At 36.9% G+C, this 24608-nt stretch overlaps 1 long non-coding RNA gene across 1 annotated transcript; it reads left to right on the top strand.

The window, feature by feature from the left end:
• The first annotated feature begins 18913 nt into the window (after positions 1 to 18913).
• Positions 18914 to 21006, top strand: LOC113746258 (uncharacterized). The gene is made up of 3 exons (XR_003462704.1): positions 18914 to 18930; positions 19961 to 20092; positions 20658 to 21006. It is a non-coding gene; the product is annotated as an uncharacterized LOC113746258 (long non-coding RNA).
• Positions 21007 to 24608: the final 3602 nt, after the last annotated feature.

Genomic DNA, 24608 nt, shown 5'->3' with positions numbered 1-24608 from the left:
CTGATTTAATGAGTCTCAGCAGCTCATTAAACAGTCAGCTCCTGGACTGATGCTGGTACTGAACCAGTGACAAAGAGCTGAAGAGGTGGAATTTCTATGAGATCATGAAACTCAGAAAAATCATAATGTAGTGATCTTGATTACAAGATATTTACTTTGGCTGTGGTTCAACTCTGACACCTGACAAAAAAATACTCATACAATTATGATATAATCTTTAGTAGGTATACAATTACATAATAGAGTATATAAACCTTTTTAATTCAAATTTATTTTTACCACTATAGCCTTCCTTGTGTACTATGTTAATGTGTTTTTTTCAGTGTTTGTGAAATTTCTCCTGCAGCCTGGTATGTCTGTTTGATGTACAGCACGTGTGTTTGAGGTAGAATGCATCACATCTGTGCCTGAGAAAAACAGCCACAAAAGCCTTACTAACTCTGACCTTCAATGTTTTAATGCAGTGTATAACAACAGAGGTGTACCGCCTGTACCCAGTTATCTGAGAAGACGAGTAAAAAAAAAAAACACAGCACACTTAAAATAGGAAGAAAAAGTTGAAAAAAAGCTGAAGAAATTTAAAAAGAAATCGTCTTCTTTGCAATGAGAACTATAAGAGTGACAGGTGTAATGTTTACACCATGTTCACCATCTTAATTACCTCCTGGGATTATTAAAGTATTTCTGATTCTGATTCTGATTAATTTAGTATGATAGCATGTAAGCAATTCTTGATCAGGACTGAATGCAAAGCACAGCTGAGACTGACCAAAGTGTTGTACAAATTAAATATTTGACCTTGTGGTGGTGCTAGATGAAAAGTCAGGGGGTCACCAAAGTCCCTAGGACTCATCCTACAATGTTTGATTTGTGTTGTTTTGTGGTGTTGCCCTCTCGCAATATATATTCCTCTCAGAAAAGCACACACACGCTCTGCATGTAAATTGTGTTGAATCTATCTTGTGTTTTGAAGACCACGTGAAAGGATCAAAAGCAGAAACAATGTAATGCGCAGAACGTCAACTTTCTACCTCCAGCCTCAGGGCTGCTGTCAAGCTTAATAACAAGCACACGTTAAATCCATCTGTTGGGAAAAATCACTTATTTACCATGCTAACAGAAAATCTGATTATAGCAACCGCAGATGAAATCTTGCTGGAGAAAAACAAGAACGCATTTAAAAGACTACTGAGTGAGCAGAGGACTGCTCATCTGCCACCATAGTGTTCAGCACCAGACTGTGATAACAGTCATCTTCAGGCTTCATCTGGAGGCTTGGAACGAGAAATGTTATTTGCTTTATTACCTGATAGTATTGTCCTAGTCATCGTCAAGACTTAATAATGGCATTGTCAGACAATACAGCTTTTATTGCACATGATATTGTGTTTCAAAGATTTTCCCAGGTGGTGCCATCGGCGTTGTCGTATATTGTTAGTAGTACTGACATGATGTCCTTGATTTCTACACAGAATATTTTCCATTAAATTGAGATTTAAAGAGTCGTAAAACATAAAACAAATAGTCAATAGCATCAGAAAATGAAGGCTTTATTATTCTAACTCAAAGTCCAGAGTGACTGACATGATGAGGTAGAATAGATGCAGTTAAATTCTATGTGGTGGCCATAACTTTGAAAATATATATCACTCAGGTAGAACAACTTGGAGAAAAACAGAGCACTTTTATATGAGTGGAAACCTTGCAGAACAGTCACCTCATTTACTCCTTGCTGCAGCCATCCAGGGCACATTAGAAATGATGAAATATCTGATGTTGAGCTCTATTCACTTTCCCATCCATTTTACATCAGCCATCATTGTTGAACGATAGAGCACTGCACACATGGAGAGAATACATCCTTCCCTATTCTTCTTCCCCTCCCCCTCAATCTATATCCCCTCCTGTTCGGGATTCACTGCTGTTTATCTAAGTAGGAACAGGTGCTTGCTGAAGAATCCCCCAGGATTTCATCTTTATATGAAGCTTGTTTACCATTCACATATTGGTGCCCTATCACAATCAGTGTGTATTGGGGAAATATGGATTTCTGGTATTCAGCAAGTACAAAACGCAGCATAGTCTGTCACTGAAAACAGAATAAAAAGGACAGGCCGCATTGTTGTGGGTTTGACAGTAATGTATGTGATGTAGTTGTCAGTCCGTTATTAAGAGGTAGCATGTCAGTATGATGTAGTTTTTGCCACATCTGCCTTATTACTTGATATTTTTTGCCATTCTTTCTCTTTGCACTCATCCACTATTCTTTCATAACTACTATCTGTTGCTCTCAGGTTGCACAAAACCACAGATGCAGGGCGTCTGTGTCCAACCTGTCGAGAGAACAGACTGTTCTGTGTTTGTTGGGACCCTGGTGAGTCATAAAACATGGGCGTCCCCTTTGTTCCATTCGACCATTGGAAAAGAAATAATGGTGTGGAGACTGCATAAATTCATATAATGAGTTTTACAAATCTCCAAGGTTGCATAGGTTGTTAAACAAAGTGTGCACAGTCTTTCTAATGGAATATTTTTCCCTGGTTGTTTGACATTTCCTTGTGTACACTTATGACAAAATATGACAAAGTAGTAGTACAGCCCGAGGAGAACCTTTTAAAATAAATATCTCTTTATTCTGGTGAATTTATGAAAATATGTGAGAATGTTTACACCGCAAACCCATTTAGAATAATCACACACAAAGAAGCGCGGATGTGGACTTTTCATTTTCTCAAACACATCCAGGCATACATTCACTCAGGGACTGTCAGACTCTTTGTGTTAATTCATTTCAATGTCTGCTGTACTGTTTTGTCAGTACAAAGCTCCACTGCATGAGGATGTGCATGTGTGTTCATGTTGTAGTTTAATGTCATCTTCGCAAAGTTTCTGCAGGCATTTTTTATCATTTGAATGCACATCTATGACAAGTGCACTTTTATTATGGAGTGAAGAAGTGGAATCAAGGTTATAGAAACCAAGTCCAAATAGTTTGTACAACAGAGAAAATAAATATTGTATGCTGATAAATGCTTGAGGAGAAATTAATTAATACAATAACTTGAACAGCCAGTTGAGCTGATACGAATTTTAATGACACAAGTCATTAAGTCCAAGGTAAATACTGCAAAATAAAGAGATAATATATGAGTTGCATTTGCAAAAGTGCATAACACAGTGCAACCAATAGCTGTGTTAGAATTAAGATAAAGAGCATAGACAAATATTAAGGCAATACTCTTTTTTCTGCCTAATGCTTGAGACAATGAAAAGTGGATAGGACGGCCTTATTAAGCCCCCAGGTTTCACATGCACTAACCTTCTTAATAAGATCATTAGTCAGGATTACTCTTGTTGGGTAAAATAGATCTTTAGATGCTTGCTAAGAGAAAGAGAGTACAAACATAAAATGATTACTGTAATAATAAATAAAAAATTTACTGGATAGTGAGTCTGGCAGAGAATCACAATATAGATAAACTTTAGTTCCCATGTGCAAAGACTGTATGAACAACAAATAAAGTTGTTTCTTTTGATTCTAGATGTATGTACTGTAATATTGCAGATTGAATGTATTATTATCAAATGTTTATTATTTTATTTCAGACAATTCCTAGTCACTTCACTGAGTCGTGAAGATCAAGTCAAAAAAAAAAAAGATTAGAGAGATTAAAATGCACCCATGGACTGTAATTCAACAAACCTTTTATTCTAATGTGTGCTTACTTTATGTAAGTTAATTAATGAATCATTAACACAGCAACACTGTGGCCGCCATGATGATGATGAATATGGATGTTGGCAACATCACTTCTGTCAAATGGAGGCTTCAGTATGGGCACGCTGGCACTGAGCAACTAATGTGTTTTTTTGTTTTTGTTTTTTTTGGTGTTTTTTTTTGGCTGCTGCTGCATCCCATGTGTCACATACTTGACAACTCTTTTTCATCTCCTCCAATTACTGTCATTTACATTTGTGGTAACCAAAAAGAATATGATATCAAACAACAAAAAGAGTGTTAGTTTCTGTTCATTTGATGATTAGTTTGAGATAAGAAAACAGCTACTATACAAAATATAAATAGAGTCAGATTATAACAAAAAGCTCATAATGATAAAAACAATTCTTTTTGATTTCTTCAGCCACTGTGCCAAAAACCACACCACTCTTTTTCCATGATTGGCCTTCATCAGACTGAGACATGGTACAAGGTACAGTGAAAGCAATCAGGCCAAGTAAGGGACAGCCATAACTATCTTCACCTGCTGTTAGTGGTTATGGGATAGGAAGTCTGAGTATCACTATCATGTCTGCCAAAATCAGAAAGATTACACCTCTATCACGGTGATCGTTTTGAGTTGAGAACACCAGAATAACTCATATAATGGCTTATATCCATTAACTCTATCTGTTCCGTCTTTCTACTTGGCTTGCCAGCTGTATGAGGAAAAGTAAAAGTTCAGTATCAACAGCAGAAAGTTTTAAATGAAAAGCTTGTTTAAATATGTATTCATATAATCCAAATGCAAATGAGCACTTCTGAACTATGTTTTTTAAACTTAGCTAGTTAAATTAAGTTTCAGTTCCACGGGATATGAAGAGTTAAAAGCTTTCTTTAACAGTGTCCTTCTTTTGAAAAATCCCCTTGTGTTCTCTTCCAGGCACATTAATTTTCCACATAAAAATAGGAAAAAGAAACTGTAGCCTTCAGATCCCGTCTGCAGTGGATAGTATTAAGTGTTAACTTATTTAAACCCTTAATTTAAACACTGCTATCCTCCCAGAACCTTTTTTTTTTCTTTCTTTTCATGTTTGGTGTTGCAGCCTAAATCCTAAAATGATTTTTAGATTGAGTCCAGCTCTGTCATGCTGTACTGAGGTCAGAATAGCTTATCATGTGTTTTTTTTAGCAGAAGTCGGGCGGATTCATTTTGGATAGAAGATAATCTGACTGTCCAGGGATCATTACCAATTAGGATACGAGCAGAAAGAAATATTAAACTAAATCTTTTTTTGTCATGCATTTCTTAGATTTGTCACTGCTTTGCTTGTTTGTATTTGCCTGTCTCTCTTTGACTCTTAACAGAAAACCAGCGAGAGTACGGTTGTTTGCTTTTAAAAAGAAGGTGTGCATATGATTTAGTCCTATCTCCAGCTTGATGAGTAAAAGACTGGTATGTTATCCTTGCTATTTGTGAAAATGTATTCATGTAACTCTTCTTGTAGAAGGACAAGTGAGAGATAATTTGTTTGTAGATGGATATATGATGGCTAAGGTGCCGCCTCTAGCAAAACAATCATTTGAGATGCAATTTTAATAAATTACTGTGCAACAATTTCACAACCAGCAAACACGCTCCCACTTACTCCAGTACTCACTGCAAATATGTTGCTTTCTGCATCTTAATATTTAACTGGATAACAGAAATAGAAATATTCAATCTGTTCAGCACCTATACAGGAGAGCAACAATTAAAAAGTTGCATTTTCCATCATATTTGTAATTTATCAGCCTGTTGTGATTAGTGTTGCTACTCTTTAGCATATTGACGAGCCTGCTGGCTCAAAAGAAGCCCCGACAGATAGAAGCGATGTCAAGTAAAGTGATTGCTTAAATTTTTCTCAGTATAAAATAACAAGACCATGTCAGCTTTCTAAATTACTGATCACTGGAGCATATGGAAAATAAATCACATTCTCATATCTCAATATTAAATGCTGAGATTCATCTTAGGGGAACAATGGCCAGCCTAACAAAAAAGAGCAACTTTGAGAGGGAATGTGGAAAGAGACCTGAATGGGAATGAGACAGGAATGTGAGAGATGGAGCTGTCTGCCACTGACCAATGACTGCATGATGATGCAGAAACCCTAATTATCAGACAACTCATTTAGTCTGACAGAATGATTCACGGCCTCCGGAAATATATGTGCTGTATCCATGGTGAAACTCAATAACACACGCACACACACCAAGGACTATGTCAGAAACTAATACTATATTGATCGATATGTGTCTTTGTGTGTATAAAAAGTAGAGAAGTAGCACATTCTCTTTTACTTCCTTCCTTTCACTGTATTCATTCATTCACAGGAACCCATCTGAGATCCATAACATTGATTGTTTGTTTGCTTTTTAACTGTGCAACAAATGAATTCCTAATTAATTCTTCTATAATTTGTTCAAATTGCCACAAACCGTCTTCTGAACAAGAAATTATTCTGTTTTATTTAAAGGATCTGTTGTTGTATGTCATTCCCATCTTTCCCCTCATTTCTGTCATCTTGGCTAATTTAATAAAAGCCTAAAACACCTGCCTGGAAGGGCTCCTGTAACATTTTCCTTCATATCTGACATCAATTTGCATGTGAAATTACAGTTAATTATGTATATGTGGAAAATGTCATCAACTAAATTAGCATTATCTGAACTGTCAACCTTTTAGAAAACTTTTTTTTTTAAAGTCATATGACTTTTAAAAACTTGCTTGCTTGAAAATAACGTCTGCGTTTTTACATAACTGTTTTTTTATATTGCTCTATAGATCTATACTTATTAATTTATCCTATATATATATATATATTATATATAATATTTACATTGTCTTTGTGACCGCGTGTCTTCCAGAATCTACGTCTAAGCATGCACTTTTTATTAAAATCCAAACATAGACATTAATGTTGTAAGTGTGAAAGAGATCATCAATTCATACCAGTGTTTTTCAGCCCATGGCAACTACATTATGCTAATTTCAGAAACACGGTTGTAGCGCTGGCAGTGATAATTAGTAAATGTTGAACACTGTTTTTCCCTTTATTTCTCAGTCAAAGGATTTACTTCTCGAGCTTAAACATTTGCTGTGTTGTTATTTTCTATTTATTTATAGACAGATGATCTTTGTAGTTGTTTTTCTGATGTAGATACCTAAATCTAACTATATTCTAATACACCATCACTTTTAAAATACCCTGGGCAGTTTTTGTATTGCTGCTGCAAAAACAAATAGTCTTTACTAAGTCTATTCTTATTTATTCCTCTAAAAACATTTATTTTTCAGTGGCCAGATTAAAAAAACAAACAAACAACAGTTTGTCATGGCTTAGTACAGTTAGGTGTGAAAAGGTTAACTCAGGTCAGGTAACTTGGTAGACAAAGTTATGAAAAAAAAAAAAGAGATAGCTTTTAAAAGAGATGTCCTAAGATTCCTCTATGTAAATATAACAACAACAACAACAACAACTAATACTACTACTACTACTACTACTACTTACTAATAATAATAATAATAATAATAATAATAATAATAATAATAATAAGCTATGAAAATAAACCAGCTCAAACTGTTATCAATGTTGTTTTTTCATTCAGTAAACAGCATACTTGTCAGTGCAAATATATTCAACAGCTCACTGTTCTGACACAAGATGGGCAATTGGCATAATCTTGACGTCATCCTTTCAGACAAAATCTGTGGCAGTGATAAAGTGTCAGTCAAACATTTTAAAATGTCAGGCACATCGATACGAGGCAAGGCGTAGGTGGAAGTCTGTTTGTGCCAGAAGGCGTATAACAGAGAGAACTTTTGGGATGGATTTTTCAACTGCTGGAGACACAGTGCTTTTTAACACTCTGCCTTGGCCTGAATATTTGAAGAACAGAAGCAGGATTATACAGAGATAAAGTCTGTCATTCAACAGCAAATGTCTTATTCAATACAAATGCATAAACTACAGATATACTGTAATTATATGAAGAATGAAGAATCACATGGATGGAAAACAAGAACTTTGTGTATTTGTCAGATTATTATTTTTGATAATATAGGCTTGCTTTAGTGTTGTATTTACAGTGCAATATGTTACATATTTACAGAATTATGACTATGAAAACTAATTAGACAAATAATAACAACAACAGAAATATAGGCTCTATTTACACAATGTCAAAAATTGAATGCAATATTTATAACAATGTTTTCATTTGTGTATAATCACTTGAAATATTATGATAATCATTGAGCTTTTATTATCTTAGAATGAGCCTTTAATTTCTACAGACGCCACAGATCCTCTCCCATGGAGCCCACCATGGTGAACTGTCATTTTCTGCAGTAGCCCAGAACAGACAAACCAAGCACTGTCATTAAATAGGGCATTTTGCATTTTTACATGATTCTAGTAGTTTCTCTTTTACACTAGGAATGGGAGAGCGGGTAGAGGGGTTTGCAACTACCTTGCGAGATGGCAATAAATCCTACGTACAAACTGCACCTTAATAACTAGTCAGTCAATCAGTGTCAGTCAAGTTGATGGTGGTATTGTAAGTTTCTGTCCTGTATTTCCAACTCTGATGGTAGACCACTGTTTGTTTTACATCATTTCTATTGTTGTACTATAAATATTATAGAAATTGAATATAAAAACAAAACAAAAGTCACCTTATTAATATTTGTTGATCCGTCCAACCACCTTCTCCTCCCTAAACATCTTCATGCTACTTCTAACTTTGCTTCTGACAACCAACACTTTTTTTTTTTGCAGAACCATGCGAGGTAGGACCTCAGGCTTTCCTGAAGCTCAGCTACTTGTTTTAGGAGAACCTGTTTATCCTCCTCAAGATCAGGTAGGTAGTTCTTTAATTTTCTTTGTCCAACAGATTGTGCTTTTCATCAGCTGTTTCTTTGCATGATTCAAATCTTCATTTGTTAATGGGTGGCTTCCCTGTTGACCCAAGTCTTGTGACACATTTTCTACATTTGATTTCATCTCCCTTAAGTTCTTTTTCCCGGCTTGAACTCTGTCTTATACTTCTGTTTGCTTTCATAAAATAAAATTTTCATTTTTCTTGGTTGTGTTTTTGTGACCTGGGAGCTGTGTGACAATATTCAGGTTGCTCAGGGTGTAGTTTTTGCAATGCTCAGTCAGCTTTGTAGATTCATCCTAGAGATGCCTGGCTTTACAACCTTAGATTTCAAACTTCTCTTGTGTTTCCACTTTTTCTCATTATAATCCCGGTCTCATAGGCCTGTCTTTTCCTGGAGCATATATTCCATGCCTGCCAGACCTTGTTTAACTGGCTTCGCTGCCCTCCAGGGATTTGGTCATCTGTCTCACTCCTGCCTTATTAAGGTCTCTCTCAGGAGTTCATTTTTCAAATCATCCATCTCTTTGCAGAGGGACTGTGTTTCTTTCATCTGTCTCTTTTGGTGACAAACTCTAGTGCCATCGTCACAGACACTGTGGTTCTTGGTAGTTTTAGCCTCTCACTTCTATTTTCTCATAGATTTTTTGGCCATCTTTTTCACCGTGCAGTCCTTGAGCTTCCTGGCCGGCTTGAAAGTACTCAAGGACCTCTGGCTATCAGCCTTGTCCGTTATGTCCCCCATTATGTTTGGCTGGTGACTCAGTCTCTAATAATTCCTTCTGAGGTCACAGTCTGCCATGGTGTGTCTCTGATGAAAACTCTGCTTTCAGACAGGGTGCAAATACATAACTTAAGAGAAAATGAGTTCCAAACATTTTCAATGTTTAGATTCAATTAGCATTCACCTTCTCCTTCTCCTCAACTTTTTCTAAACTCCTATAAAAATTCATGACCATGGCACCATAGGTACTTACATGATTACATCTCAGTTTCATCTATCTCCATAACATCCACTAACACTCTCCTAATATGACCTTTTATCTGTAAAATGTGCTGTCAAAACCTCTAAAACCTCTAAAATGTCTAAAACCTAGATTCATTCATGGAGTCAAGCTGTTGAGTCAAGATGTTTCCACAGTGTTGTAGCATATCATCTGACTTTGTTCACAAATAGTGTTCACTAAATTTATTAGACAGCAATATTAGATTGTTTTTAATAGAATTGTGTTTTAAAACTGAACTTTTTATTATATTCCTTTATTATACTATTATGTTATACTATTAGACTATTCCTTTGTATTTTTTATTAAGAAACCCGCAAGCACAGATAAAAAAACTCAATAGTTAATTAAATATAATGAACCAACAGTGGTGCAGAAAGATTAAAATGCATGAAAAAGTGAGTGTAAATATGTGTTGTATTGGGCAGAGATTAAATTCATATCAATGTTTCACAAAATGTCAGTCTTCCTTTAGGATTGACTAATCTATTATCTGATCATATAAACTAGGGATGGTATGATGATACTGTGTAAGATACTGTGAGATCTTCTACTGGCTCTATTTTCATTTGACTCCATTATATGTAAAAGCTAAATATTACTTATTACTGTATGAAAGTGTGTTTTTTTCCAATGACATATCCATGAGTTCAAACATTTTGCATTTGCAAGGCTCTTTGATAGTAAACCTCAAGGAAGATCAAAGGTAGTCATTTCAAGGTTCTGCTTTTTAACTTATAGAAATGACATTTCAGAAGATTCAGCCACCTCTGTTTTGAAAAGTCTGACTTTGTAGATTACTGACTGAGAGGAAGGATGACATATAACACATGATTGAAAGGAGCCGAAATATTATGATTTTAAAATAGTCCCTGTTAAACCACTAAATGCCATTGCAATTTTAAACATACAAACACAGAGCTCAACTTAATGCTCATAAATGCCTTATAATGAGCACTGCACACCAGGCAATATCAACTATAGAACACATGCTGGTCTTGAAAAAACTTTCCACTGTCAAGTTTTATTATTCAGAGCAGGTTGCTGAGTGTTGATGCTGGTGATCTTTCTGACCGAGGGTCAACCTTGTCCCAGCTGGCTTATGCTTTGTCATCGAGGCTCCTCCCTGACCTCAAACAACCGATCTGTCAAATACTAAAATAATAAATACAACAACTGCTGCATACCCAGTGAAAGGGCAATGTTTTATCTTTAAGAAGCATTTTATCTGTCTGATTATTGTCATCTCACAAAGAAGTATTTAGTTGTAAATTCAAATATCATTTTTTTGTCTTCTTTAGACTAACGCTGATTTCCTACTTTCCACAGAGCCATTATCTATTTCAACATGCTATGACACTGGGTTGTCGATTAGCTCAGTTGGTAGAGCAACTGCCCATGTGCAAAGGTTCCCAGGGTTCGACCTGTGGCTCTTTCCCGCATGTCATTTCCCATCTCTTTCTCCCCCCACATTCCTGTCACTCTTCAGCTGTCTCTGTCAAAATTAAAGCTTAGAAAAAGGGCCAAAAATATATATATATATATATAAAAAAAAAAACACACTATGACACTAAACCAATTTGTGGAGACGTGCAACTTGCTTGACATATCTACAGTAATCCATCATTGTGTGTAAACAAATTTTGTGAATACTAATATAGTTGTGAGCTTTGAGTATTGTCTGTTGTTCACATGCTGCACAAAACAGCATTATTCAAGTTAACAGAACAAAATTTAAGATCCCAAATGTGACTACAATGAAGTTTTAGGGGGAAGTGTGTAAAACAAAACATTTTTGGTTTTCCTTTGGATGAGTTGATATAACCATGGAAAACATGTTGGATTTAATATTTGGTAAATAAAAGATCAGACTATATAAGAGCATATATGTAATGAATAGTAGAGTATATGTGACACTGATACAGTGTAATGTACCATTATTTGACATTAACTATTAGAGCAGAGACACCAGAGTTCAAGCGGTTTAAAATCACCACACATGAATGTGTAGCTCAGCAAACTACATACTGTATTAGATATTTTAATAATAAGACATTGTTCTTCTGCCAGGCAGTGTTGGTTTCAAAGGACAAAAGATTTTCGCTGTCAAAGGTGGCCGTTAATTAAATAATTTTACTTAAGGTTTTTAGACATGGTTCAATGATGAGGACTTGAACCACAACATCAGTTACATAATCAATAATAACAATTGGCTGCATGATACCATTGAACTGCGTAATTCTCCTGACTGCAGCTCGGAAAGTGAAACAATAAAATGGGCAATCAAGCAATGTCTCAAATAATGGAGCTGTTTTATGCCAAGTGCATGTTGCATATGCTACCTGGAAGCATCTTATTTTGTTTGTTTATTTGTTTTTACAGGGAGTGAACTGTGGAGGTCTTCAACTACACAGACTCCTAGAGAGTGCCTGTTCCGCATGATTTCAGGTGGATGAAAAGCCTGCAGCAACAACAGCGTTTCAGCTCTAGGTCACCTGTTGTGGGTTTTTTTTACCATCACAGAGAACTGTTTGACCAGGAGGCCTAACATGTCTGATCCAGTTTACTGACAAAGAATTGAGTGTTGAATATTTCCTCAGTGTTAAAATGCAGTGCTGTTTTTGTCAGTCACAGTCCTGTTTTTATCCCAGGTGTTGGGCTGAGCTTCGGCTGTTTACTCAGATTTATTGTGCTTATGTCCTGGAGAACAGCTCAGGACAAACAACAAGAACAAATATGTTAAAATGAGTTGTGTCAGATGGTTTGTTTGGACAACACAGTATAGATGTGGCTTTGCATCCTCACTCTTGCAAAGAATTGCATGTCTGTCCACTAAAAGTGACACATAATCTGCCAAGCGGTCATCACAGCTGGGTATCAACAGTGATAACAGAGATGGACAGGAAAAGGCATACTGAGCTAGCTCCACATCTGATCTTTACCACACAGTGAACCTGTGGAGAATCAATGATATTGATCACAGCATGAATGTACAGTTCAGAAGGTATAAGAAAAACAACTGGACCAATACACAGCACGACTTCCAAAAAACACAGCCTATTTGTTTTTCTTGTTTGTAATTTTCTGTTTTACCATTGGAAGAAAGTAGTCACGGTTCCTTTAGTTTGAGAAAATAAAATTGCTGAGCATTAAGTTTATCCCCATTTACAATTTTACTCTTTTTCCCACCTTTTAGCATTTTGTGGCTGATGTACAATTACCTTAAAAATCACATCTCTTTCATGATGTGCATATTTTGTCATCAAAACCCTTTCTTTAGGATGATGCTTCCCTCCATCTGCACAAAGTACCTGATTTCATGAAAGGGAAATGAAAGCTCTGAAAATTAAAAATAAATCATAGCGGGGAAATGAGACAGTCAGAGGCTTGTAAAGGCAATTGTCATTTATCTGTGCACTCAGGTCAGGGAGTAAGTACCAAAGCACAGTGGCTTAATCCAGGAAGTGTATAGAGCTGCAGAAATCTCACACCTACACTATCAGCAATTCAGTGCTCTCACAGGTTTACTGTTTCTTTTACATCTCCAAGCTTACTGAGATAAGAAGGAATCCCTCACAGCTACGGCTGATTGTGCAGAGTAAGCAGAAGTTTGATCTATAAATTGTCCTCAATGAAACACAGCCCTGTGACACTGACTGAAGGCAAGAGAGTGCCAGTCGATTCTTTTCAGGCAGTTGATAAAAAGGTGCTCCGAACACAAGATACAGGGGAAATCCTTAGGGTGCTTTTCATTACACTATTTTATACTACCTTGTCTTCTCTGTCCTCCATCCTCTTGTCTCTGACCTGAAAATCGATCTCAGCGCCCCATCTTGAAGGATGTCTCAATTCCTAAATTGTAACTTGAGTCATGAGGAGAAACAATGACAATGGACAGATGATGCAGCTGTGCCACATCATATTTATGTGACGTTGCTTTAAAATAACGGCTCCAAAGCAAGGATTTCTCATTTTGTTTAATACTAGGGATGCACCAATCAGATATTGGTATCGGTCCCGATATTGAAGAAAATTCTAGATCGGGTATCGATGACAATGGGTCGATCAATAGCAGCCAATCTGTTCAGTCTAATTCTATGCTGTACGCTGTGAGTGACGTCATACGTGAGCAATACATTGTTTTCAAAATGGAGCAAGCGAAAGGATCGGCTATCTGAAACTTTTTCACACTACCTCAGCCAACAAACTCGACCGCTACTTGTAATACCTGTGCAGTGAATGTTCCAAGGGGCGGTGGTAAAACTTCAAGTTATAACACAACCAACTTAATCAAGCACCTACAGAAATTTCACGCCAGAGAGCACACAGAGTTCATTGAACTGAGTAAACAAAATGGAGGCCGAATGAAGCAGCTAACTTTGAAGGAGATAAAGGAAAGAGTCTTTTTCCACACAATGAGACATACCGTTAGTCCATTAGACCGTAAGTCCACGCTGTTTTTCTGTATCGGTATCGGTCGATACTAAACCTCAGATATCGGTATCAGAGGTGAAAAAAGCGGATCGGTGTATCCCAATTAATACCTGTTGCCTCCTCAAGTGGAAGGGACTAAGATGTAAGCGGAGAAAGCAAGGAAAGGAATCGAGGATGTACAAATTCAGAAATGCGAAGAGGAGTTAGTGTGATATACTGTACTGTACTCACCTATGGATCCAACTGCAGCTGCAGGAAGTTACTGGGGAACTGGATATTTGAGCCTCTTGTCCATCTTCTCTCTTGTTCTAAAAACCAGTTAGTCTGTATTACGAATGTCTAGACTACAAAATGATATCGTCTTCCCAAGAAAAGCCACAGCAGTGACCAAATTACACAGTAGCCCCAATTTTTTTTGTCATCAGTAGTAATGCCACCAGCAAAAAAGGTTTGACTTGAAAAAATGCATGTTTTTTATGTGCTTTGATTCATTTGGAAGAGCCCAAGTGGAGAAAGATAGTTGAGTATACAATGTGCTGATGATTGTGAAATAATCTCTTGGGGATGAAATCACAGTCTGAAGAGCATGATCAACATCAATCTCTGCCAGGTGTCCAGAGCCAGATTTGGAGGGATTTAACTCAACACCGGTTTACCAACCCTGTTTGACTGTTTCAACTTTTCTTAAAACTGCCTCTGTTCTATACATACTGTGTGTGTGTGTATAGAACAGAGAAAACATTAGCTATTAAAATATTGTTTATTATGTCTTGGTGTTTGTGCAGTCAAAGCAATGTTGGCGCATTAACATTTAAAGCATATGCACGACTGTGCATAAAGAGAAATTCAGTCTTGTTTGTTGTCTGCAAAGAATATTATGTTCTCCGTCTGGCCTCCAGATTAATATATAATTAAAATGGGACTCGGACCCGTTTATTCCCATCAGGACATTTTGTGCTTGTAAAACAGTTAGACATTAACAGCATGACTGTGGCAATGAGTGCTAATGCGGGATGGTACAAGGGACAGTGGCATTAAATCACAACAGAGTCAGCTTTGACTTTTTCCCTGCATATACACATGGGCAAACATTTAATGGACCAAAATAACCATCATCAAGCTCCTAATGGTCTATAAACTGTTTATGTGCATCACCACTCTCCTCTAGAGACTCTTTGCATTATAACTCTGTGTTAGTGTCCATGCTGAAAAAGAAGTCACCCTATTTAATTAAAGTCATTCTCTTCGTATCAATTAGACAAACATCTTCATCTACATCTCTATACAGCATTGAGGTTTACAATCCACAGTGAGATTAAAAGGGAGACACAAAAATGTAAGTAAATTTCACAGTTTAATTATCTAACCTCAATTTTTCTCAAACAACACAGCACATCTGTTGCAGGCTTCTGTAGCATAAATTTACAGTTTAAGTAAATGGTGATGGTGAGGGAAAATCTATTTAGCTATTTCCTGCACTCAGCTGGTCTCCTTCAAAAAATCGAAAGGACACGAGCCACAAGTTGCATGCTGGATGATATCGCCTCTATAGTTTCAGTCAATGACACCACATGATACCGTCTGCAGACGCACACGTCAGATTCCTATACAACTGAAACACAACCCATTTTACACATATGCACAGAATGTGGTTGTGGGTTTGAGTAAAGACAGCGGTTTTCTACCTCCACTCTTAAACGCCCTCATAACTCACTGTACACATAACAAAAAGCTCATTTTAATGTAATTAGTACACAGTAAAATGCCAAAAGTTGGATGAGCATCCTATGGCAAAGAGCAAAGAACTGATAATCTGCAGCTCTACTCAGCCTTATATCTACATTGTATTTGCTACACTACCATAGCCAGCTCCAGTATCATCTTAATGCGACATGATCACTGTATGAATGATACGACTAGCCAGTAACTAGCGATCTCTCAGGCATAAGAAACTTTTCTTGAAAGACGTCCTTTGACCTGTCTTACCTAATAACAAGCAAGAGAGCATTGCTGTTACAGAAGTCATTAATGTTGTCAAGGACTGTATTTCCTCGCATTGCCAAGCTGGCAGTGATTGGAAAATCTTGAGAATAATTCATGTACTATGAATTCCCCAGGAAACACTGCTTTGACTGCTTCGATAACTCACTCTTTTCATGTTACTTAAAAATACACAGTGACATCCAACAGAGATTGGGAATCTGTGCAACTGGTGACTGTACGTTTAATATTTACTCTCCATTTAGCTCTGTTTTGGTCTCAACCAACTCCCAAAGGAAATATGGAGCTCTTTAGTTGTGAAATGTTCACCAGCTAGTCGCCAACATAGCCTTACTGTTGTTTGCTGATTGATAGGCAGCATATAGATGTTTGGCTTGAAAACAGCAGAAAAACAATACTAGGAGAGCAGTGAGAGTGAAACACAATATTAAAGTTACGGGATGTAAACCCAAAGCAATGAACTAAAACATGTTTAAAAAGCTCAGTAGAACTGTGAGGAACAGCAGAGCCAGATGATTCCCTTTCATCAGAAACCTGACAAAGACAAACACACACACACCTACACAGACACACACACACACACACACACACACACACACACACACACACACACACACACACACACACACACACACACACACAAATTCATGAATCAATGCCAAATGTAAGTGTTTTCTTGACCTTAAAAACAGACGATCAATCTGACAGATCATGTGATATGATCAAAACACCAGCATAGCTATTAAATGCACCTGGAGAGGTTTTGTCCGCTGCTTTTTCCAAGGTCAGAATTCGGAAATCGGTGAAGCTCAACTTTAAGTCAATATAAACAAAATTCCATAAGCAAAGAACAAGTGGGAAAACATGAGGTGCGATTTGTTTTTGTTTTTCAAATGCTAAATAACTTTGCATCCACATATGGAGGGATATCATCAGTGACACATTATTGCTTCCAAACTTTTTGCAAATACCCTCAGTAATGTTTTGTAGCAGTAATAACTACTAGCACTCCGGTGATAGAGTGACGAAACTGTGACTAATAGAACACAATCACGTGGTCTGTTCCACAGAAAAATAGTGACAGATGTATTTATCCACCCTGCCAGTTCTGATAGATGGCACCTCTGTCATGGGTGTGCAGTTAGAGGCAGATACCGTCAGTGGCCATTAAAACAAAATGTCTTGTTTTGAAGTTCTCCCCACACATTGCTCAGGGACAATAAGGGAAGAAATGTTAGCAATGCATTACTCCCACAATAGATGTGCTTGGTGGGGACAGACTGCTCTATCTTGTGGACAGCACAAAATAAATATTACTCGCCGTCTGGTTGGGAACATTTGTCTCACAAATGTTTCACTGATGTACACTGACAACATCTGTCTGCCGTTCATTAGAAACCGACAAAGACAAACAAAGGGTCTAACCATGAAATACATACATGTAAATTCATATAAATGTAAACCCGTTAAACTCTTCCACTCTGCCTCTGTTTCTCTGTCTGTCTTTTCTAACTGCAGCCCTCCAGTCTTCCTTCTCTCCGCTGATGCCGTGACATGATTACCTACTTTGTTGTGGGAAGCCAGTAACACACTCCATGCCAATTTCTGACTACAGAGAACATACCATATGGCATCTGTCAATTTAGTACTGCATCTACTCAATAAATAATTATCCCCATCCAATATAAGTCTGGTGACATTAATGTATTTTTGTATTTTTACAAAATATGCATTTTGGGAGTAGTTGTAGTAGTAGTTGAAGTAGTAAATATATATCACTGTTCTAGTTTGCATTTTTTTACTTAGTACATAATATTTCTATGCAACAAACTAATTAGATGATTAATGTATATATTCATCCATTTTCTGCAGCTTATCCTTGTTGCAAGGGGCTGCAGCCTATCCAAACTGGCTTTGAGTGAGAGGCAGGGTACACACCTGGACAAACCGCCAGTTTCATCACATCTATGGATAATTTTTGGAGTCCCCAATTACCTTGCATGTCTTTGAACTGCAGGGGGAACTCACACAGACACAGTAAGAACACGCAAAGACAGTGGTGAGCTTCTTCAAAGGCTTTATGGAGGCAGAGGAAACAAACTGACTGAATGTTGGCTGGAGCACTTTACATGACAGTCCCCTGCCTCTTGATATATTTTTCAAGGTGACTGGCATCAGTACCGACAACCTTTACTAGTGAATTGAACTGGAATCAGGCATGCAGCGATCGCTGACTCGAACTGCGTCCGAATCTCTACGCTGTGCGCATGCGTAGATTGAATTTTTTTTTAACGTTGTTCTGGACGTCACTAGAGCATACGACAAATCAAATCAAATCAAATCAGGTTTATTTTGTATAGCCCTTTACAATAGCCGGATGGTACCCAAAGTGCTTTACAAAAAAGCCATAGAAACAAAAACTAACAGGTACAAGATAGATAAATACAGTCAAATGAAAATACAATTAAAATACAAAAAAAAAAAAAACATGTGTACCTACAGTAGTCAGAAATAAAACGCTAATCTAAAAAAGTGTGTCTTAAGTTTTGATTTAAAAGGCAGGTACGTGGGATGTTTTTCTCTGTGAATTTTGTTCTTGTTTTGAAGTTTGTTTTCTATCAAACTCACAAAAGGCCCTGTTATAGTCAGCACAACCCCGTTGCCGTGGTAACCCGAGAGCGAAAATCACCCGTTACCATGTTAAAAGTTTGGTTCAGATTAAAAAAATAACAAATTGCCACAACACGGTCCTGAAAAAAAACAAACTCTGAGCTGCTTTTTTAGGAGACACTTAAAGTTGAAGAGGAAACCCAGAGACAGACATACTGACACAGAGGGAGTCCAAGACAGGTAGGTGATAAATCAGGAGCTAAAGTTTCCGTTTGTTAAGTAGTTAACCTGAAGCGAAACGTAGACAAAACGACTAAATGATTTTAATCTCCTCTTCGACATGCTAAAAGACTTTTGTAAGGATGTTTTTATTTCAGGGCCAATTTCTACACCTTTATTGTTGATACTATCTATCTATCTATCTATCTATCTATCTATCTATCTATCTATCTATCTATCTATCTATCTATCTATCTATCTATCTATCTATCTATCTATCTATCTGAGAGAGAGACAGAGAGAAAATAAAATCATGCAACTATGTTGTTTATATGTTGCAATCTGACAGTAAATTCAAATAAAAAAAAATAAAAAATAAAAAATAATAAATAAATATAATAAGTTATTATTTATTTATTTTTTATAACTTTTATTTATCAATTGTAAAACAAATACATGTGCACTGACGGTGCATACAAAAAAGTTCCTTTTCAAACATTTTTAGCCTCATGTTATTTTAGACACCAGTGTACAGTTAAATTGCTCATAAATGGAATATGCTATATGGTGACTAGGAAAATTATATAGAGGTTTCATCATTCGTTCTGCAGGGAAGGAATATGACATTCCTGCTGTCAGCATGCCAACTGCACGCTCCCTCAAAACGTGCGACATCTGTGGCATTGTGCTGTGTGATAAAACTGAACGTTTCAGGGTGGCCCTTTTATTGTGGCTAGCCTGTCTAATCAGCACCTTGATATGCCACACCTGTGAGGTGGGATGGATTATCTCAAGTGCTCACTATCACAGATTTACACAGATTTGTGAACAATATTTGAGAGAAATCATTATTTTGTGTGTATATAGAAAATGTTTTAGATCTTTGAGTTAATCTCATGAAAAATGGGAGCAAAAAAAAAAGTGTTGCGTTATATTTTGTTCAGTGTATATACAGTATTGTTTTAAAATCATAAGACCAATCTGTAAGTGCAATGTGTTTTTTACCTGTCATTGTGCTTTAAGAACATCTCTCTCTTTTTATTTTTTTAAGAAAAGACACAGCTGAACCTGCTCTTGAAGAACAAGTCCAAAGAAAATATACTAAGGAGCCTTCTCTTCAAGAACACGTTGCAGGAATATGCACAACTGATGACATGACTTACACTGAAGAAATCCAAATGAGGTAATAAATCAAGAGTAAAGTTGTGGGAGTTTGGAGAGTTTAGAATAATTTCCGTTTGCTGTTTGGATGCAGTATACATTTTTGGATTGAATAATGTATTGTACAAGATTATCTTTATAAAAATGAGAAATAGTTTAAAATGGAAAACATTCAGCTGAAACAGCTTCTGAATTCCACCTATCAGAACCTCACCCTTCTGGGTACTGAGAACAAACAACTGAAGCTGCACTTAACTACAACACTTGATATCAGCATGTGGTAGATGTTGACTGCATAAAAAGATATGCCATATGGTGACTTATTAACTAATATAGTGGGAAAATGTACTATATAGGCTACTTATATAGAGGTTCCATCAGTTCTGCAGGGAAATAATGTGTCACAGGTAGCTTGCCACAGTGGCTGCAGGAGACTAGCAGATTACAACTATTTGATAATGATGAAAATATCATGATTACAATTATTGCCTTGAAATCAAAAGGTCAGTCTGCAATTGTAATGTGTTTTTTTTTCCTGTCATTGTGCTTATAAGAACATCACTTGATCGTCTTCTTTTGTTTGGCAGTTTCCCACTTGAAAATCCTGATGAGGACTCAGAAACATTCACAGCCACAGAAGTTGTAGATATAACAGGCATAGAAGATGAAGCTATAACGGGCACAGAAGGGACATTTAACATCTTGATAAAAAGACTGCAATCCAATTGGCAAGCTATTTTAATCGGGATTTTGATAGTGCTTTTGTGTGGCGTGACCAGTGCCCTCTTCAATAAACAGCAATTTCTGATTGCAAAATTACAACATATGTCAGAGGAGACAGCATGGAATGAGAAACAGTTTAAAATGGAAAACATTCAGCTGAAACAGCTTCTGAATTCCACCTATCAGAACCTCACCCTTCTGGGTACTGAGAACCTGCTCTTAAACAAAACTCAACAAGAAAACAACAACTGAACCTGCTCTTGAACAAAACATCACAAGAAAATACACAACTGAACCTGCTCTTGAACAAAACATCACAAGAAAATACACAACTGAACCTGCTCTTGAACAAAACATCACAAGAAAATACACAACTGAACCTGCTCTTGAACAAAACATCACAAGAAAATACACAACTGAACCTGCTCTTGAACAAAACATCACAAGAAAATACACAACTGAACCTGCTCTTGAACAAAACATCACAAGAAAATACACAACTGAACCTGCACTTGGAGAACGCGATTCAAGAAAAGAGACAACTGGATGTGGAGAACCAAAAGCTTAACATGTTTCTAAATTCAACTCTGGAAAACTTTAACCTCATAGAGGAAGAGAAGAAACAACTTAACCTCCCTGAACGAATCACTGAAGATCATCACCCTCCAAGGCGCAGAAAGTAAACAGTTGCACCAGCTGTTATTGAATGAACAGCTAAACTCCATGCAGCTGAAAGCAGCTAATGAACACCAGCTTTCAATCCTGTTCTCGACCAAAATGGGCTTCATTTGGAGATTCTGCAACAGAGACACCCTGCAGTGTTCACACTGCCCGCCTGGCTGGACTGAGCACGCTTCACGCTGCTTCATCCTGTCCCACGAACCAAAGAAGTGGGAAAATGCTCGCATAGAGTGTCTTGACTATGGGGGTGACCTGGCTATGGTTTGGAATAAAGACCAGACATTGTTGACCAACATGACTTTTCAGTATGTACAGCAGAATCCTAGTGAAGATTTTCATTCAGCATGGATTGGATTGCAAGATATGGTCCAGGAGGGCACCTTCTACTGGGTCAATGGCGACACGATCAAGTGGAATGTCATTTATTGGATGGATCAGGAGCCAAATAACGCTATGGCCAACTGGGACTTGAAAGGACAGGACTGTGTTGCCATTGTTCCACCAACACGCATTGGAGCGGAAGACTGGTTGAACTCCTGGGATGACAGTATTTGTGATGACAGACGGCACTACATTTGTGAGACCACAGCTCTCATTTTGGGCTGACTGATGTAACACCCGTTACACTGACAAGTGTGTATATATGTATATATGTATATGTCCTGTTGTGTTACAACAATGCAGCTAAAGTACAAGAATATATGACTATTTAAATCAATTACAATTACAATATATTTAATGGCATCTTCACCACTGTTGTGTTATAGACATAATTTATTAACTCAAGATTTAAGGGTGGGGGATGAACAGCCAATCATAATTGCATCACTTTAGGCAGGCATATAATAAACATTTGTATTCTGTACATAACCACTGTTGTGTGTTTTTGCTTGTTTCTCTGGTGCCTGTGCTGTTGATGCTAGCCTTCTGTAATTGCAACCCATTTCTATAGGGAACTCTGCGCAAACATGGGACTATTTTTCTAACATGGGGGATCTAAATATTGTAGATACTGTAGGCTTGACTCCATATCCATGACAAAAATTCACTGCTTATGCACAGCATCTTTTCTGTCTGAACAGTCTGTGTAGCTTGCATAAATACTCAATAAAAGTACTCATAATACACCATATTATATAAGTGATATTACATTATTATGTTTTACTGTATCTTAATTTACATATGTTTTATATGTAAAATCTGTACTGTTTAATATGGAGTTGTTGTGGAGAGGTATTAAGTAATATAAAGTAGAAATACTACAGTACTAATACCTCAAATGTATTCTTAGTTAATTGTTAATTGTTCATAAGTGTGTCTCTGATGTGCACATCACTCTGATGACTACTTGTTTTCACATTATTAACAGTTTCCCAGCATCACCTCTAAGGAACAATAGCTGTAGAAACATGCGTAGGACAGCTATGAAAGTTGGCGTGGGGCACGCACGTTTCTAGGATCATTTCACGTTTGATACATCTGAACGTGAGCGTGGAAAAGGACCTACGCCACTTTTTTGTGCGTACGCAAGCTTTGTACATGAGGCCCCAGGTGAGAGGAAGAACCAGAGGCCACGCCCAGCAAAACACACGCGCGGGCAAGGGGAGGGGACATTTACACATAACACTTAACCTGTAACTGTGCTGCTGTAACATGTATTTCCTCAAAGTCTTATATAATCTATTATTTCTTACTTATTTATCCAGTATTATGTCATTGCTTTACTTTTCATGAAACAGGATTTCTTGTGCATCTCTTTTAAAAGTTTTTAAAAAGTCTAGTAATGACATCTCCATAGTACAATACATGAAAATAGGACAAAAGGTCGATTATACGTACAGAAAAGCTGCCAGTAAAAAAAAAAGAGTGCAGACATAATTGAAATCATAAAAAGGTCAGCAGAACAATGAAGAACCTCTGCTCGTACATAATAATATTCCGTTACATTTTCACTAACCCCGTCTTTAATAAGCCTTTCCTCTTTACATGCTTGGACGGAGATTGGCCGCAGATCATTTTTTTCAACTTTATTATGTTACAATTATCTGTATTTTTAGCTTTTGAGTCGTCAGTCTGAATACGCTATAAATAATTATCCAAATTTTCAGTGAAGCTTATCAAATTAGCAAATTACCATTTGTCTCTGTTCTACAATTCAGATCAGAGTTCAAGTCACGTACTGTAACACTGCAACCTGGTTTGTTTGACTGGGCAAAAAAAAAAAAAAAAGTAAGTGATACTGTCCTTTCTTCATTGCACTGTATTAAACTTAAAATCATATTTTGTGATAACCTTAACCGTAAACATATTTTACTTCCACCTGTGCCAAATCAAAACATCAACTGTTCCATGACATAACACATCAAAGTTACAGGCCACAGGGACCCGAAGTCAGGTTAAATTCAGGTTCAGGTTATTTAAGTAATCCCTTAACATGTCAGGATGGTTTGACATACTCAAATGTCAAACCATCGTCGTAAAAAAAGGCCATTTCTCCCCGAGGACAAAGGTTTGTCTGTGACATTTCTGAGCTTCAGAAGTAAATCCAACTATGGAACTCCTTTTATGCGGTTTTCTTGTTGTGTGACTTGATAATTATTAGTTGTAAATAAAAGACTGAGAATTGTTTTATAAGTCGAAACGCATTGATTTCTACCAAGGTTAATAAGGGCTATTTAACTATTTATGGTTTTAGATTATTTTCCCTCAGGAAAATCCTAAGGGACATATTATCTCAATTTGACATTTATTTCTCACTTTCAACCAATACAGCAATCCTTCTCAGCTTTGAGAAACATTTTTTGGCTTTTGGCTTTATTTTGAACTGTTTTTTTGAAAGTTGGAACTTTGTGATCTCCATTTTCACCTTTCAATCATAATACGATAGATAAAAGATGTAAAGTTAACAGAGACATCAATATGTGTTTAGTTGTAGTTCAAGCTTAGCTTTTCTTGGTTTGACAATAAAGCAGGCTGAGCACTGAATAAAATTAAGCCCATTTATCTCCTACAGAGACAGTGAGCCACTGGAGGCTGTAAATTGGTGCCTCTCTTTGTCACCGTATTCAAAAACAGACAGAATGGGTTGTAACACATTAGCTTGTTTAAAAAAAAATCTGTTAATTGCTCTCACT

Source organism: Larimichthys crocea, chromosome VIII, assembly GCF_000972845.2.
Source record: "Larimichthys crocea isolate SSNF chromosome VIII, L_crocea_2.0, whole genome shotgun sequence".
Classification (NCBI taxonomy): domain Eukaryota; kingdom Metazoa; phylum Chordata; class Actinopteri; family Sciaenidae; genus Larimichthys; species Larimichthys crocea.
The sequence above is the reverse complement of the archived record's forward strand: the minus strand, read 5'-3'. Positions and strand labels throughout refer to the sequence as shown.